The sequence below is a fragment of the Arvicola amphibius genome, chromosome 3 (assembly GCF_903992535.2).
Source record: "Arvicola amphibius chromosome 3, mArvAmp1.2, whole genome shotgun sequence".
In the NCBI taxonomy this organism is placed as follows: domain Eukaryota; kingdom Metazoa; phylum Chordata; class Mammalia; order Rodentia; family Cricetidae; genus Arvicola; species Arvicola amphibius.
The window spans coordinates 100,922,222-100,936,384 of record NC_052049.1 but is presented as its reverse complement, the minus strand read 5'-3'; positions in this window follow the sequence as shown (position 1 = coordinate 100,936,384).

Below are 14,163 nucleotides of genomic sequence, written 5' to 3'. Positions count from 1 at the left end.
CCAACCTGTGTTCTTTCCCTGCAGACCTTTCCTTTCCTGCCCATTTTGGTGTTTCCCTTCATCCTCAGATTAACTTCTCTCCCATCCACAGAGCAGTGGTGGTCATTCCAGGCATCCCATCCCTACCACACAGGAGAGAAGGTACCTGTATCCACCCATTTGGACCAGCTTAGTACATGTGACCACATTTGAGCCAATCATTGTGGATGGGGGAGGCTGCTGCATCAGAAGGGGTTCTGAAGACACCTAGGGGACAAGGGTGTGAAGGTGCCACCAGGAGCTGGGTTCCAAGTGGGTGAATCGCACTCCCTATACAGGTAACTTCAAAATCCAAAGCTACTGTGTATGGTGGCTCACACCTTTAGTTCCAACACTCAGAAGGCAGAGATAGGAGGATCTCTGTGAGTTTGCACCAGCAGGGCTACTCATTAAGATTCTGCCTCAAGCAAGGCAGTGGTGGTGCATGCCTTTAATCCCAGCACTCGAGAAGCAGAGGCAGGTGAATCTCTGTGAGTTTGAAGCCAGCCTGGTCTACAAGAACTAATTCCAGGGATTCTGACTTAAAAGTTTAAATCTATGGAGACATGCTTACGATTAAAACAATTAGGAGGGGCTTGATCAGAGGAGATGCCTGGGAAGGTTGACAGGGGCTCCATGGAGCAAGCTGACAAGGGAGAGTATCCAGGGAGGTCTGGGTTTGAGTGAGAGACCCTGACTCAAAGAATCGGTGGAAGAGCAATGGAGGTTTTCCAACATCAGCCTTGGACCTTCACTCACACATACCACCAGAGACACAAATATGAAACAAAGAAAAGAAGCAATAAGAGTTCTGGATGAGAAACACACACCACTGATTCAAAGTAAAATTAGGACAGAAGTCAGTAGCTAAAAGATCAAAAATGAGATAGATTGCCTTACACACATGAGGTCCTAGATTCACTCATCACCCAATCTCCTAAAACAGAAGGAAGAAGAGAAAGGAAGGAAACCAATGAATTTAGGCTGGGATTGTCACTCAGTGGCGGTGCACTTGACTGACACGTATTAAACCCTAAGTTCAATGCCCAGTATTGATTTAAAATAAAAAAGAAGATTTGCTTTCTAAACATTAGCTCTAAACATCCTAAAATGCAAATATTCTCTGCCAGGAAGGCCCTAGCATAGTCGTCTGGAGGGGTTTCACCTGGTTTACAACCTCCTATATGAACCCAACTAGCCACTCAGTAGTGTTGGCATGTACACGGTTTTTGAGCATCCTTAGGAGTAAATAACTAATGTTAAATTTTTCCTATCTGGGAAAGTTTATAAAAGCTATTTTAAGCTAGGCTCACTGGCAAAATTTTGTCACCCCAGCAAGTTGGAAGTCAGAGGCAGGAGGATCACAAGTTCAAGGCCTACTTGGAATACATGATGATCCCTTTTAAAAAAAAAAAAAGTAAAACTAAAAATATGAAAGGTAATAAAAAGATCTGGAGATATATGGGAATACAGCTCAGGGATGGGCTGTTTGCCTGATGTATAGAGGGCCTAATTTCAATCACTATTGCTAAAGGCAAAAAAAAAAAAAAAAAAACTTTTTAAAAAAAAGTCTTAAAAACAACATATGGCGCAGCAAGATCATTTTTCCAGGCATCTCCAGAAAGAGGGATGTGAGACAGCAACAGTCAGGGGCTCCAGCATCAAGAAGAAGGATCTGAGCAGTGGTAGAGGGGAAACTCTGTGCAGGTTGGAAGGCCCTTGTTACTACCCTGGTCTCTTTGCAACAGGCAGGACAGGCTTGGGAAGCACAAGGAGGCAATCAAAACCTCCATGCTGCCCTTTCTTCTGTGGAAACACTGCCTGGCATCCCAGCTTCAGAGAGGTTTACCTCAGTGTCAAACAATTCCCTGCTCTCGTCCCAGTCCAACAAGAGTCCATCTCTGTTTCTCCGGCACAGTGCAGTCTTGTTTGACAATATAATGAGGGCCGCTTAGCCAGACGGAAAATACCTCACCTGAGTGTTTTATGTCACGGCTGCCAGGGCACTCAGCCCCAGGCACTCCCATCTCTGGATAAGGAGCTGCAGACTTCTAGCTCAGCCAAGGACTTCAGGCTTGCATCTTGATCCACCAAAGCCACTTTTGCAACAGCAGAAGGCAGGGGCTTCTGTCAATTCGAATTTCCTGGAATGTACGGGCCAGTGTCACAATCCTGAAGGAGCCTGGGTGTAGCCTGTTCCATCAAGTCCCTGGAAGGGCACGAGAAGATAAGGGCCAGAGTATAATCACAGAAAAGCAAGCAGATTGGGAGGTGATCTCAGCAGGGAGTTGGTCTGTGGCAGAGGCTGGGACTACTGGGCTCCTGCCATCATATAAGCTTAAGAAACTTTCTCCACATGCTAGGGAACTCACCACACAGCCTATTTAGTCTACAGTAAGACTATTGTGTCACGACCACTTTGAGGTCAAATCTACAGAGTATGTATGGAAGGAAACAGGGATGGCATCCAATTAAAGTGAGACAGAGAGCCAGTCAGGAGAGGTTGGCATGCAAGATGCTACCAGACATGCTAATATTCTGAGTGAAGCTTACTTTGGTTTATTAATAACTTCTAACATATCACATTGGGACCTTGCATTCTACCCAAATCTTCATCTTGCTTCTCAGCTCTAACATGGACCTCATAATGCCTATGTGCTATACTTTTGCTGTTGTTTACTGGTCTTTCCTGCTCTGACTTGAAAGCAAGGTGTATCCTTGACCAGACCCTAGCACCTACAGAACATTCTGGATGCACAGTGGCTGAGGTTGTGGATGTGGCTTGTTGATAGAACTGTTTTTAGCATGTGGGAAGCTCTGGGTTTTATCATCAGTAGGAAAAAAAAACAACCAGCCATGCCATCTGAAATTGTTTATGCCAGAGTTTAATTCACAGTAGCTGAATCAGTCAGTTAGCTAAGGAACGTAAGCAACCTGACATGGGCTGCCACTTCCTGTGCTGGAGTGCTGCCACTTCCTGTTCTGGAGTGCTGCCACTTCCTGTTCTGGAGTGCTGCCACTTCCTGTGCTGTAGTGCTGCCACTTCCTGTGCTGGAGTGCGGCCACTTCCTGTGCTGGAGTGCTGCCACTTCCTGTGCTGGAGTGCTGCCACTTCCTGTGCTGGAGTGCTGCCACTTCCTGTGCTGGAGTGCTGCCACTTCCTGTGCTGGAGTGCTGCCACTTCCTGGTGATGCAGAGTGATTCTATTCAGCTGCTGAGCTCTAGGCCTTTGCTTCTGCAATCAGATAAGTTCCAGAAACTCTCTTGGTGATGGTCAATACTATAAGCTTGGCAGGATAAACTCTCACTAAGTGACAAGTCTCTGAGAATTTTCTAGATTAGGTTAAGGGGAGAAAATTCACCAGAAAAGTAGGTGGTCTCATTCCACAGGCTGGTGTTTCAGACTGAGTAGGAAGGAAACAGAAACTGAGCACGAAAAGCTCATCCCTGTTTCTTGACTGTGGGTGCAATGGCCACTGCCTCTTGTTCTTGTTGCCATACGCCTTCAATCTATGTTTCTTGAGGATTGGTCTATGCCCCACCTGCAATCGTAACCATAAAGGATTCTCGGCTGCCTGTTCTACAAATGGCAATCACGTCTTTGTTTCAAAAAGTTGTGTATAACCCTCTTGCAACCCTACCTTTGTTTCAAAAAGTTGTATGACCACTCATGACTACCTTGTTCTACCTACCTGTTGGGGTCACCTTGTTTGACCACCTGTCGTGTTCTGTTTCCGCAATCTCACCTGTTTCCTCCCATTGGAAACCCTCTGTGCCCGAGCTATAGAAGCCTTGTCTTTCTCACTCACATTCAGTGCTGACCACCGACATGAATGAAAAAGCTGGCTTTAATTAATTTGGCTCTGATGATTTGAGTCGGTGGTCTTTTCTGTCCCATTTTTGGTATTAACCACGGTGTTGTAAGTTTGAGGCCTCAAACTATTGGTAACTGGTGACTGTGACAGAGGAATTAGCCTCACCCAGCGATGATCCCCTTTATCGCTCATTCAATGCAGAGTGATCAGTTCTAAAACCACACAAGCAGCTAAAAACACACTCAGGTTTTATTTACATATTTGTGCACACAAATACATAAATATGTGTATATGTAACAAAAATAATCAAAGAAAAAGAGGCTATCAGTTTGAGAGTGGGGCATGGGAGGACTAAAGGGAAGAAGGGAGAGGGAGAAAGTGATACAATTCTATTTTAACAAAGAATGTACTTTAAAAATAAACAAGGCAAATTATTAAAAAGATTAAAAACTTAAAAAATAATAATTTTAAAAGAACACTGTTGAAGCAGTAAAAAGACAGAAATACAAATAGATATGCCAACAGATGGCAGGAGATAGTTAAGTGAATTGTTTTTATCAGATAAATTCAAATGGTTCATCTTATTTTATAATAAAGGTTGCACTTTATTGAATCGTACAACATAGTGTTGCCTTCATTACCTTCAGTCAGGTTGAGAAGCTCCACTAGTTGCTAGCACACTTGAAGGTTAGATGAGGTTTGGAGACTCACCCACGATGGTGCTTGGCCCACAATAACAACCAATATCCACAGAGGAATTAAGTGGCAACGTGATTGGGCAATGAGCCCAGGGCATTTAAGACACAGCTATGTTTCTATTTCTCTCTCTCTCCTTTGACACAGATAATTTTGCTCTTTATTATTCTTAATCATGTTGAATTTCATAATTTATATGTAGAGAAAAAACCATAAACCTCAGCTGTCCTGTGTGTGTGTATGCATGTGTGTGCCTGTGTGTATTACATGTATGTGTGTACATTGATGTATGTGCATACATGTGTGATGTGTGTGTGCTTGCATGTGTATGTGCATGTGTGTATGTGCATGGAGTTTTTAACTTGCTTTTTATGTTGGTATAAATGAAATAAATACCAACTAATCTGAAATGCACAACTTGTCTTCCCCCAGTGGTAGTTTGCCCAAAACCCCAAGAAACCAGACCTTAAAAGTCAAAGCAAAAATTTGGAGACTATGGATCCATGGAGTGAGGTAGAGACCCAAGGAATTGAGCCTATGGGGCAAGAGGCACAATAGCCAGAACAAAGCAGAGGCAGGCCACCATTGCCCCTGCAGATGGCTTCCAGAACATCAGAGTCCAAAGAGACCTGGAAGTTCTTGGAAAATTGAGACGTCCTTTTAAAAGTGATCTCCTAGCTATCACTGGGGCAGCTTGCTCCTTCGGACCGTTAACCTTCTGCCCTCCACTCCTAACCTTGGGGTCCCCAGGGTATCTGTCTAAGAGACTGGCTTCCAGAGAGGGTCAGTGTTCCTCTCTTAAGAGCCCCCAGAGCAAATGACTGAACATATTAGGATGGATTAGACAGATAACAACTCAGACCTTTTTTACAAGCCCAGTTTTCACTCGACACTCAAATTCCCTTCTGTGCCCCACAGCCCAGTGACTGGATAGCATTACTGGAATATCTCTGAGCCTGCCGAGTACGTGGAACTGTGCAAAGCCAGATGTTCTTGTAACCCTGTTTTACTGAGTTATTTATATCCATATAATATCTGACATTTCCTGTGTTGTTAAAGAGTTGCGGGCCCTTGACGTATTTTTAAGAGGGCAGGGCCGACTTTTCATTTTTTTTTCTTTGATGCCCAGCACCAGAAATAAGTATTATGGAGAGGGGCTGTATTAAACAGATGCCCAGATACTTAAAGTCTACCTGAGTTTAATGCTTTCATCTTAGGTGATCGTCAGGAACATAAAGATGCTGGAGTCACCTAGGCAGAGCGTACGAATTAAGTCCACCACACAATAACAGCATACGCCCATGAGACTAAAAGAAGCCATTCACTGAACAAAGAAAACATTTTCAATGAATATAGGAAACGTAATCCTCATTTCTGGGTCTAAACTTTATAGACACTTGATACATGAACTATAGCATCTCTTTGAACTTGATAGATATGGAAAAGGCTAGTTAAAAATTTTTCAGGCTTAGTAAAATATGAACTGACAGAATTTTCTGACCAAATGAAATAATGGAAACTTTATAGAGTAGACAGTGCTTGGTGGACCCCAAGGGGTAGTGATATCTAAACAGTGAGCGAAAGCTGATATCCTACATAGTCATTATTCTGTTTCTTTGTTCGTTGTAAAAGCATTCACAAAATACTCTTTTTAACATTTGAGATAAAAACACAACAACAAGAACTGCTCCATGCTAGAAGTTGATTGTTGATTCTTCTCCTACCTTGAACTTTCTTTTCTGAGAGTTGAAGAGATGGACACACATCATGTGCGCACAGGGAAAGTTCCAGAAAACATTGTCTTCTCTCTCTTGCTCTTGCCTTCCCCACTCTGAAGCTGAAGCCCTCCTCCAATCAATGCCCACTGGTTTACGAAAACAAGATGCCACACCTGCTGGCCGACCTGAACACAGAGAGCCTACCCATGCCAAAGCAGTCCAACTTCCGGTAAATATTCTAAGCTGTGCTAAGTCCCAAACAGTGTTGAAACAATGAGACAGATATAAAAACAGATGAGGAGGGAGTCTTCCAGGCACTGGTATGCTCATTCATTAGTTATAGACTCCTAATTTTTCAGGTTCTGTGCTAACATTTCCAGGTCTCTCTCCACTGCAAAAGGTGGAATGGTCTAGAAGGGCAGAGAATGGAGTTCTGGGTCTACATATCCCAGAATCTTTGTAGACTCTATCTGGGTTGCCTATGTATGGATTCAGAATCACAATCTTTCCTAGCCTCCTAAAATTTAAACTTTTTCTTCTCACTGAGTCTTACTCAAGGTTACTGTTGTAAACTTCTTTACTCTTAACATTTATCTTCAGTTTTTGCTTCCCTCTGCTACTGCAAACAACCTGGAGACCCTAGAAAGTCTCCCTAAGCCAGAGCTACCTGTAGGTCAGTGGGAAAACAACTCAAACTGCCAGGAACTGGTTTTTAATAAATGAACTTTTGGTGCTGGTCCCAGAATGTTGAAAGAGGTGAGATTCCGTTCACACCTTCTCTGTCAGCCTGCAGGTCCATATGCCCAACATATTCTCATGACATTATTTATGTAGCTCAGGCTGGCTTCAGACTTGGGATTCTCTTGCCTCGGTTTCCCAAGGGCTGGGACTGCAAATATACAGTACCCAACTTGGCTCAGGATCTCCTTTTCTGAAGCATAAATTTGAGCACTGAATGCTGTCTCCTTTTTTATCAGGCTGCCTCACATACGAGAGTCACTTCCCAGTAAAATATATAGAGCTTTCTTCAAATGTATCAATTCTTCCACACATCTGGAGCCTGAAACATGTGCAATGCAGGTCCCAGGCAGTGAGTTTGGAGTGTGTACATTGATACTATGTGAAGGCTTTCACAGGCATGACTGACACCATTAACCTAGCAGCTTCTCTAAGCAAGCTGAGCTCTTGGATGTGTATAACATCAGACACAACATCAGAACCACACGGAAAACAAGCAAACAGCAACAAAAGTGTCATGCTGGAGCCGGTAACAGAAAAACTACTAAATATGGGAACAATATGTTTATGTCTAAAGCAGGATATCCACTCACATACCAAAAAGAAGGAATGGCATTTTTTTTAAAAGCATTGAAAAAAACTCTCTTAGAACAGTAATGATGTAGGGAGACGGAGGCAAAGGAAGAAAATATGAACAGTGAGCCTAGTACAAGGCCTGTCATTCAATAACTACTCTGCAGTATATAGTTTAGAATTGCTAGAAACTCATGTTATCAGAAATAGGGAATGCTTCACCTCCAAATAATGAAATGGAGGCACGAGGTGGGGGAAGTGTGCCTTTAACCCTTAACCTCAAAACCATACAGTCTCATGGTCTCTAGAAAAGCAGGCTTTCAACTCCCAATCTCCATCCTATGAGCATAACAACCAAAAATTCTTTAAAAAAGAAAAAGAAAAACGAGCATCCAGTTGCCAGATGTCTCTAACATCTGGCAAAACCTATAAAACCATTCTCTACCACCCCTACCTCCTTTCTAACTCCAAAGAGTTGGGTGAGAAAAATCTACGAACTCTGTGATGTAATGAAATCAGATCTTGACATAGCCATCTTTATGATTTTATCTTTCTTTCCTCCTCATCCATTTTAACTCCTCAGCACCCAGAAGCATCCTATGGCACTGAAGAATATGACCTCCATACCAAAACGACTAAGAGAAAAGAAGATTTAAGGTTTTGTTATTTAAACTTTAACTGAAGCTCCTGGGTATCAGAAAAGCAAATCTAAGCGTGTAAGATGGTGTGTGTGTGTGTGTGTGTGTGTGTGTGTGTGTGTGTGTGTGTGTGAGCAAGGCCCTGAGAAGAACAAGAGGGATGGACCATGATAAAGGGCCTTACCCTAAATGGTCAAGAGAATGAGACCAGACATAAAAGTGTCCTGGGTGAGAGTTGGGAGCCATCAGGTCTCGGCAACAGAAGCACACCTGGAAGGATAAGGACGAGGAGAGGGATGAGTCTTTATGGCCTAAATTTTACCTGCAGCTAACCACACTGTGCTGGAGACCACCCAATCTAGTCAAGGGGTGTATATAAACCAACCTCAATTCTTTCAAGTGAGAGTTCTTCATCTTGTAAGCTTGTTTCTCCTCTAGTAGAAAGACGCTTGGCCACCCTCAGGACTAAGCCCCAGTGTGGGCCCCATTTTATGTATGCTCAAGGACACCCCATAGCATTCTAGGTCAAGACGGTCTACCCTATCACTGATCAAGAGGCAGGGGGCTACAAATCAAAGCTCAGCACTGCTCCTTGGCAAGTCTAAACCAGTTTATTTTCCTCAGCACCAGTAATGTCTGAAGATGCTCAATTCTTGGATGTTAGAGGCTATCCTTCACATGAGACGACATTTAGCAGCAATGTAGTTAGTTAGTTAGTAGCAGGACCCTACTATCAGATGCCAACAGCACATTACTTCCCGGTGTGACGTAAAAAATATGGAGGGACCTTTGGTCTAGACAAGTAGGAGAGCACCCCCTTCTAACACAGAAGCTGTGCCAACCTCAGAACCTGATATCCAACACACACACACACACACACACAAACACACCAAAAACTTTTGTAAGTATGGTGCAAACCAACTCCAGCACAAACGGCCTCTATCAGTAAGACAAGTGCAGTGGTTACTCATGAAGAGAAATAGAGGCCATGAAAGGAGACAAAATAAGAATGCCTGGGCAAGGAAATGCTCACGCTGGAGCAAGTCTCATTCAGAGGTTGAGACCAGCAGCAATTTTGGGGAAGGTGACAGTTTCTTTCTTTCTTTTTTTTTTTTTTTTTTTTTTGGTTTTTCGAGACAGGGTTTCTCTGTGGCTTTAGAGCCTGTCCTGGAACTAGCTCTTGTAGACCAGGCTGGTCTCGAACTCACAGAGATCCGCCTGCCTCTGCCTCCCGAGTGCTGGGATTAAAGGCGTGCACCACCACCGCCCGGCAGGTGACAGTTTCTTGAACTTACCCTCAGGCAGTTAGCATCATTCTCAAATGTTTATGAAATATTTATTAGTAAAAGCCACCATTGTCAGTTGCAGTAACACTGAAGGCGTTTATTGAGTTTTCTAATTATTATCTTCCTCTGCAAATTGGGCGTGTAACTGCATACCCGTGGGATTGCTATGCAGATTAAAGGAGCGAGGCCACGCAAGCATCGGCATTGGGCCTGAAGCATCATCATGTCTTGGAAAGTTTGTCCTGTGTTGTCATTGGTCAGTATAGAAGGTTAAGGGACTGAACTAACAAATGGGGGTGGCAGCACATGGTCCGACATGTTTTGCACTTGTAGCTTACCGACAAACATGGAAGTTTCCACACTCCTCTACCTCAGAAACCAAGATGCAAAGGTGGAGTAGACACACGCTTGGTACCTGATGGCCCAGCCAGACTCTGAGCAAGATTTCAGTTTCTATCAACTGCCTCTCATCAGCTCTAATCTGTAACACACTGACTGCCATCTCCTATCAAACAGCTCGAACAACGATGAGCTTTATCTGCCCCTCAGCTGGATTCACACAGAAGTTGGGAAGACTCCAAGGACACACAACCAGGACTCTGTCTTTATCAGCCTTTGTCTGGGCCGCAACTTGATTCTCAAGGGAGCCTCCTTCAGGATCAGAGGACAGTCACCAGTGAACACTAAGGAGGAGACAGAGAGAGAAAGAAGTTGGGACAGAATGAGGGAAGGGAAAGGGAAGAGAGTTGGTGACAACTTACTGTTCTTAAAAGTGAAGAGAAACACAGAGTGGAGGGATGGAGAGAAGACTCAAGGGTTGAGAGGACTCACTATGAAACCCTGAGGATTGGAGTTCTGATCCCAGCACCCAAATAATGAGCCTGGCATCCTACAAACACTTGTAACCAAAACTCCAAGAGAGCTGACACCCTCTTCTGACTTCAGTGCATGTGCACCAGTGTGTGAGCTCACACACACACACACACACATGCACACACACGCATGATATGCACACACACACACATCCACATCCACACACATGTACAGGCATGCACTCACACACACGTGCACATGCACACACAGGCACAAGCATGCACACACACACATATGCACATGAACACACCCCCACAGGTATGCACACACACACACATATGCACATGAACACACCCCCACAGGTATGCACACACACATGAATGCACATGAACACACCCCCACAGGTATGCACACACACATGAATGCACATGCACTCTCTTTTCATTTTATTATTACAAAGAAGGGATAAGGGGCTGGGAGGATTTTTCAGTCAATAAGGTACCCGCTGTGCCAGCATGAGGACCCAAGTTCGTATCCCCAGCACCCACTATAAAGCCAAGCATAACAGAGTACATCTGTAACCCTGGTGCTGCCTGATAGGGCAGGCAGATCCCTAGAGTTCATTAGTCAGTCAGTCTAGCTCCAGGTTCAGCGAGAAACAAACCCTGTCTCAAAAAGACAAAAACAAACAAATAAACAAAAAACCCAAAGGCAGAGAGCAATTGAGAAAGCCACCTTACACTGACCACTGACCGCCACACACACGGACCAACAAACACTCGTACACGTCCACAGCACATGTGCACACAACCGCACCGTGCGCACCCACACAGAAGTGAGGAAGGTGCTGACAGCCTGTGCTATTTGTCAAAGCCACTACACAGCAATTATTATAACCGCTCCTGAGCCAAGCGTTCATGGGGAGAATGGGCTTGTTCTATTCAGGTTGCCAAATCTGACTTATGCCTGGAGCAGAGGCTGGCTCGGGGGTCCCTAGGGAGCAGATAACATAGGAAAGAGCTGCACACCAGCCCACAGTACAGGACAGACAGGGAGCTCGTCAGTGCGCAGCCTCCAGACCCCACAGATGTTTAAGACTTAGAAGTATTTTAGGGTTGGGCTATCGCTAAGTCATACAGCACTTCCCTAGCAGGCGTATGTGAGGCATATGGTTCAATGCCCACTTCCAGCTGAGGACATCGTCAAACTTTCAGATGGTTGAGTCATACGTGGTCTGAGAAAACACTCACTAAGGAAGTGAGATCCAATGGGGATTCTGAAATAAATACAGGAGCTATATTCCCCCAGGTGGGGTCCTACAAAAACTGACCAAAAATAGGAGAAGCCACAGGATAAAGAAAAGCAAAAGGCGTGAGAACCTCAAGAAAGCAAATTCCACACAGTCCTGACAGGGCAGGTGTCCCCCGCAAACTGCACCACCCCGTGTCTCCTGTCATCTCGTTTGTTCCTTGGAACATAAAGCCACTCTGCACCCGCCGTTTGTTATTTAACACGTCGCAAGGAAGTTGGCTCCCCCTCTTTGTATGAACAGCTTCTCCTCTGGAACATCATAAATCTCTATTCCTTCTTCAAGTGCTGGATTTACTCTTTGTTTCCAGGGCTTAGCAGCAGCTGGTCCTCAGCTACTACCTCATAATGGCCTGAAGATGTCTCCTGAGAGCAGCAATGGAGAGCTGAGAAATCCCCTCCACACATCAGAAGAGACTGCTGGGAAATACTGCGAGTTTGCATGTAGTCCTGTGAAGAAAGTCACTTCCCCATGATTTCCGGTAGAAAACAGAGATGGGATGAGTACTTTTCCCCCATCAAGGGATAAAATGGGAGGGATGGAAGCAAGGGTTATACCTCCCAATAATACTCAGATCCCCTCCCAGGCCCTGCAGCAAATCGTGGGACCAGGCAGCTGCAAGAACTCCATGAATTTTCCAGAACCCTGCACCATACTGATAAGTACAGCCCGCTCCTCTACACCCCTCACCTCCGGATTCTAGAAAGAATCCCCAAGTTCTCACCTGACTCACAGGTGATTTCTAAGAGGAGATGTCACAAACAGGAAAGGAGCTTGACATTGTCATGGAAATATGCCATGTGTCCCCCCCCCCCTCTTCTACACATAATCTCCCAAACAGCATGCCACCACCTGTCCATTCGAGTGCACTCTCTCGATCTGCGGCCTGGAGATGCAGGCACTCACTAAGCTTCTTCATGAGCACAGATCCCGGAGCTGGAAGGCACGGCAAACAGCAACAACAAACCACAATGAGGCCACGTGTCTGTGCAAGTCTCCCTTGCATCTGTGTGAAGACAAGCAGGGCCTCAATCTTCGAAGTCCGTCTTAGGGAGGGTGGCCAACGGACACATCGTCTGCCGTCCAAGCAGAGGCTGGGCCTAGCTCTACACATGTGAACACTAAGTTATGCGAACCCCAGCCTTCTGTTTCTGTTTATTTGTCTTGCCTTGTGTTGTTTTATTAACCAGAAACTTGAAAAGGAGGCTGTCTTTGTTGTGTTGCCACTTGGCAGAGGACTAGAGGTTACAGTAGCAAGTGGAGCCTAAACATTTTTTTTCCTAAATCTGGATGAAAGTCGCTTCCAAAGAGAAAAACTATATCCGATTCCCTGTCTCCCACTGAACTTCGGAAGGACTCCCCACACCTTACCTTCAAAACACAGAATCCTAGCCAACGAAAATGGAAAAACATAAATTGTTGCACGTATAATGTAAGATGGGGGGTGCAGACAGGCCTGTGTCAACAGAGTATTTTTAGCCACTGGGGAATTGTTTTTGTTGTTCATCAGGTTTTAAGGGCTCACTGCACATGGACCTGGGATATACTCTTCAGGACATGCCATTTATAATAGCTCATTCTACTTTCAGCAGAAGAGTCCCACTTACAAGACTAGGAAAACTGAGGCTTGAGAGACAGAAAATGACTTTCTTAATAGAAAAGCAGAGGTGAATGCCCAGATAGGACAATCCATTAGCCAGCACAACCAGGGCAAAAACACTGGTTTCTACCATTACTGGTCTCATTTCTACCTACTGATTGGTTGGCTATGTATTGCTTCTGTCCTTCTCTATCCCTGAGTGCAAACTAGAAGACCTGTCGTGAAGAAAGAGCTCCCTGCAAGGCCCACAGCATTCCCAAGCCAACCCTGAAGGGTTTCAAGACTGATGGTTGTGCTGGTGACTGATAGGCCCTGCTCGGGGCTCAGTCATCTCCCACTTCGCCCTGTGCCTGGAGAGGAGGTGATTGCTGCCGTTCAATTTTCCCCCTATTTCCCTCAGCAGTCACGGGTGGCTAAGTTTCAACGATCAAGCTGTGGCAGTTAGAGGCAGGAAATGGAATTGGAGAAGACAGACTCAAACTCACCCACCATGGAAAAAGCCCAGCCTGCTTTGAGCTCTTCCAGGTCCCAAGGTCTCCAGCTGCGTTGGTACCTGAACAAATGTGCCCAGTGTTTTCTAAACCTCCCCTGAGCCTGTGTGATCCTTCCGGTCTATCCTGCTCTAAACTTTTAAAGGTTCTTAAACGAACTGAGCTCCCAGAAAACCTGGCTCCCCGCGGTCAGGAAATGCACAAACTTCTGCCTGAGTCAGGGTGTAAGGTCATACCTCCTGAGCACTCAGGGGCTCTGAGTGCAAACAGCTTTTCATTTCTCCTCAGATTCCAGCTGCTCTCACGCACGGATCCCAAAGTATACAATCCTATGTGCTGGGTGATGACGACAACTTTCTCCAGCTACAACCATGCCAGAGATCTTCTATGTGGCCAAAAGAGGAGCATTTGGAGCCAATAAGAGTGACAGCTTTTTCTGAAACCATCCAAAAGTCATGAAGATGTGAA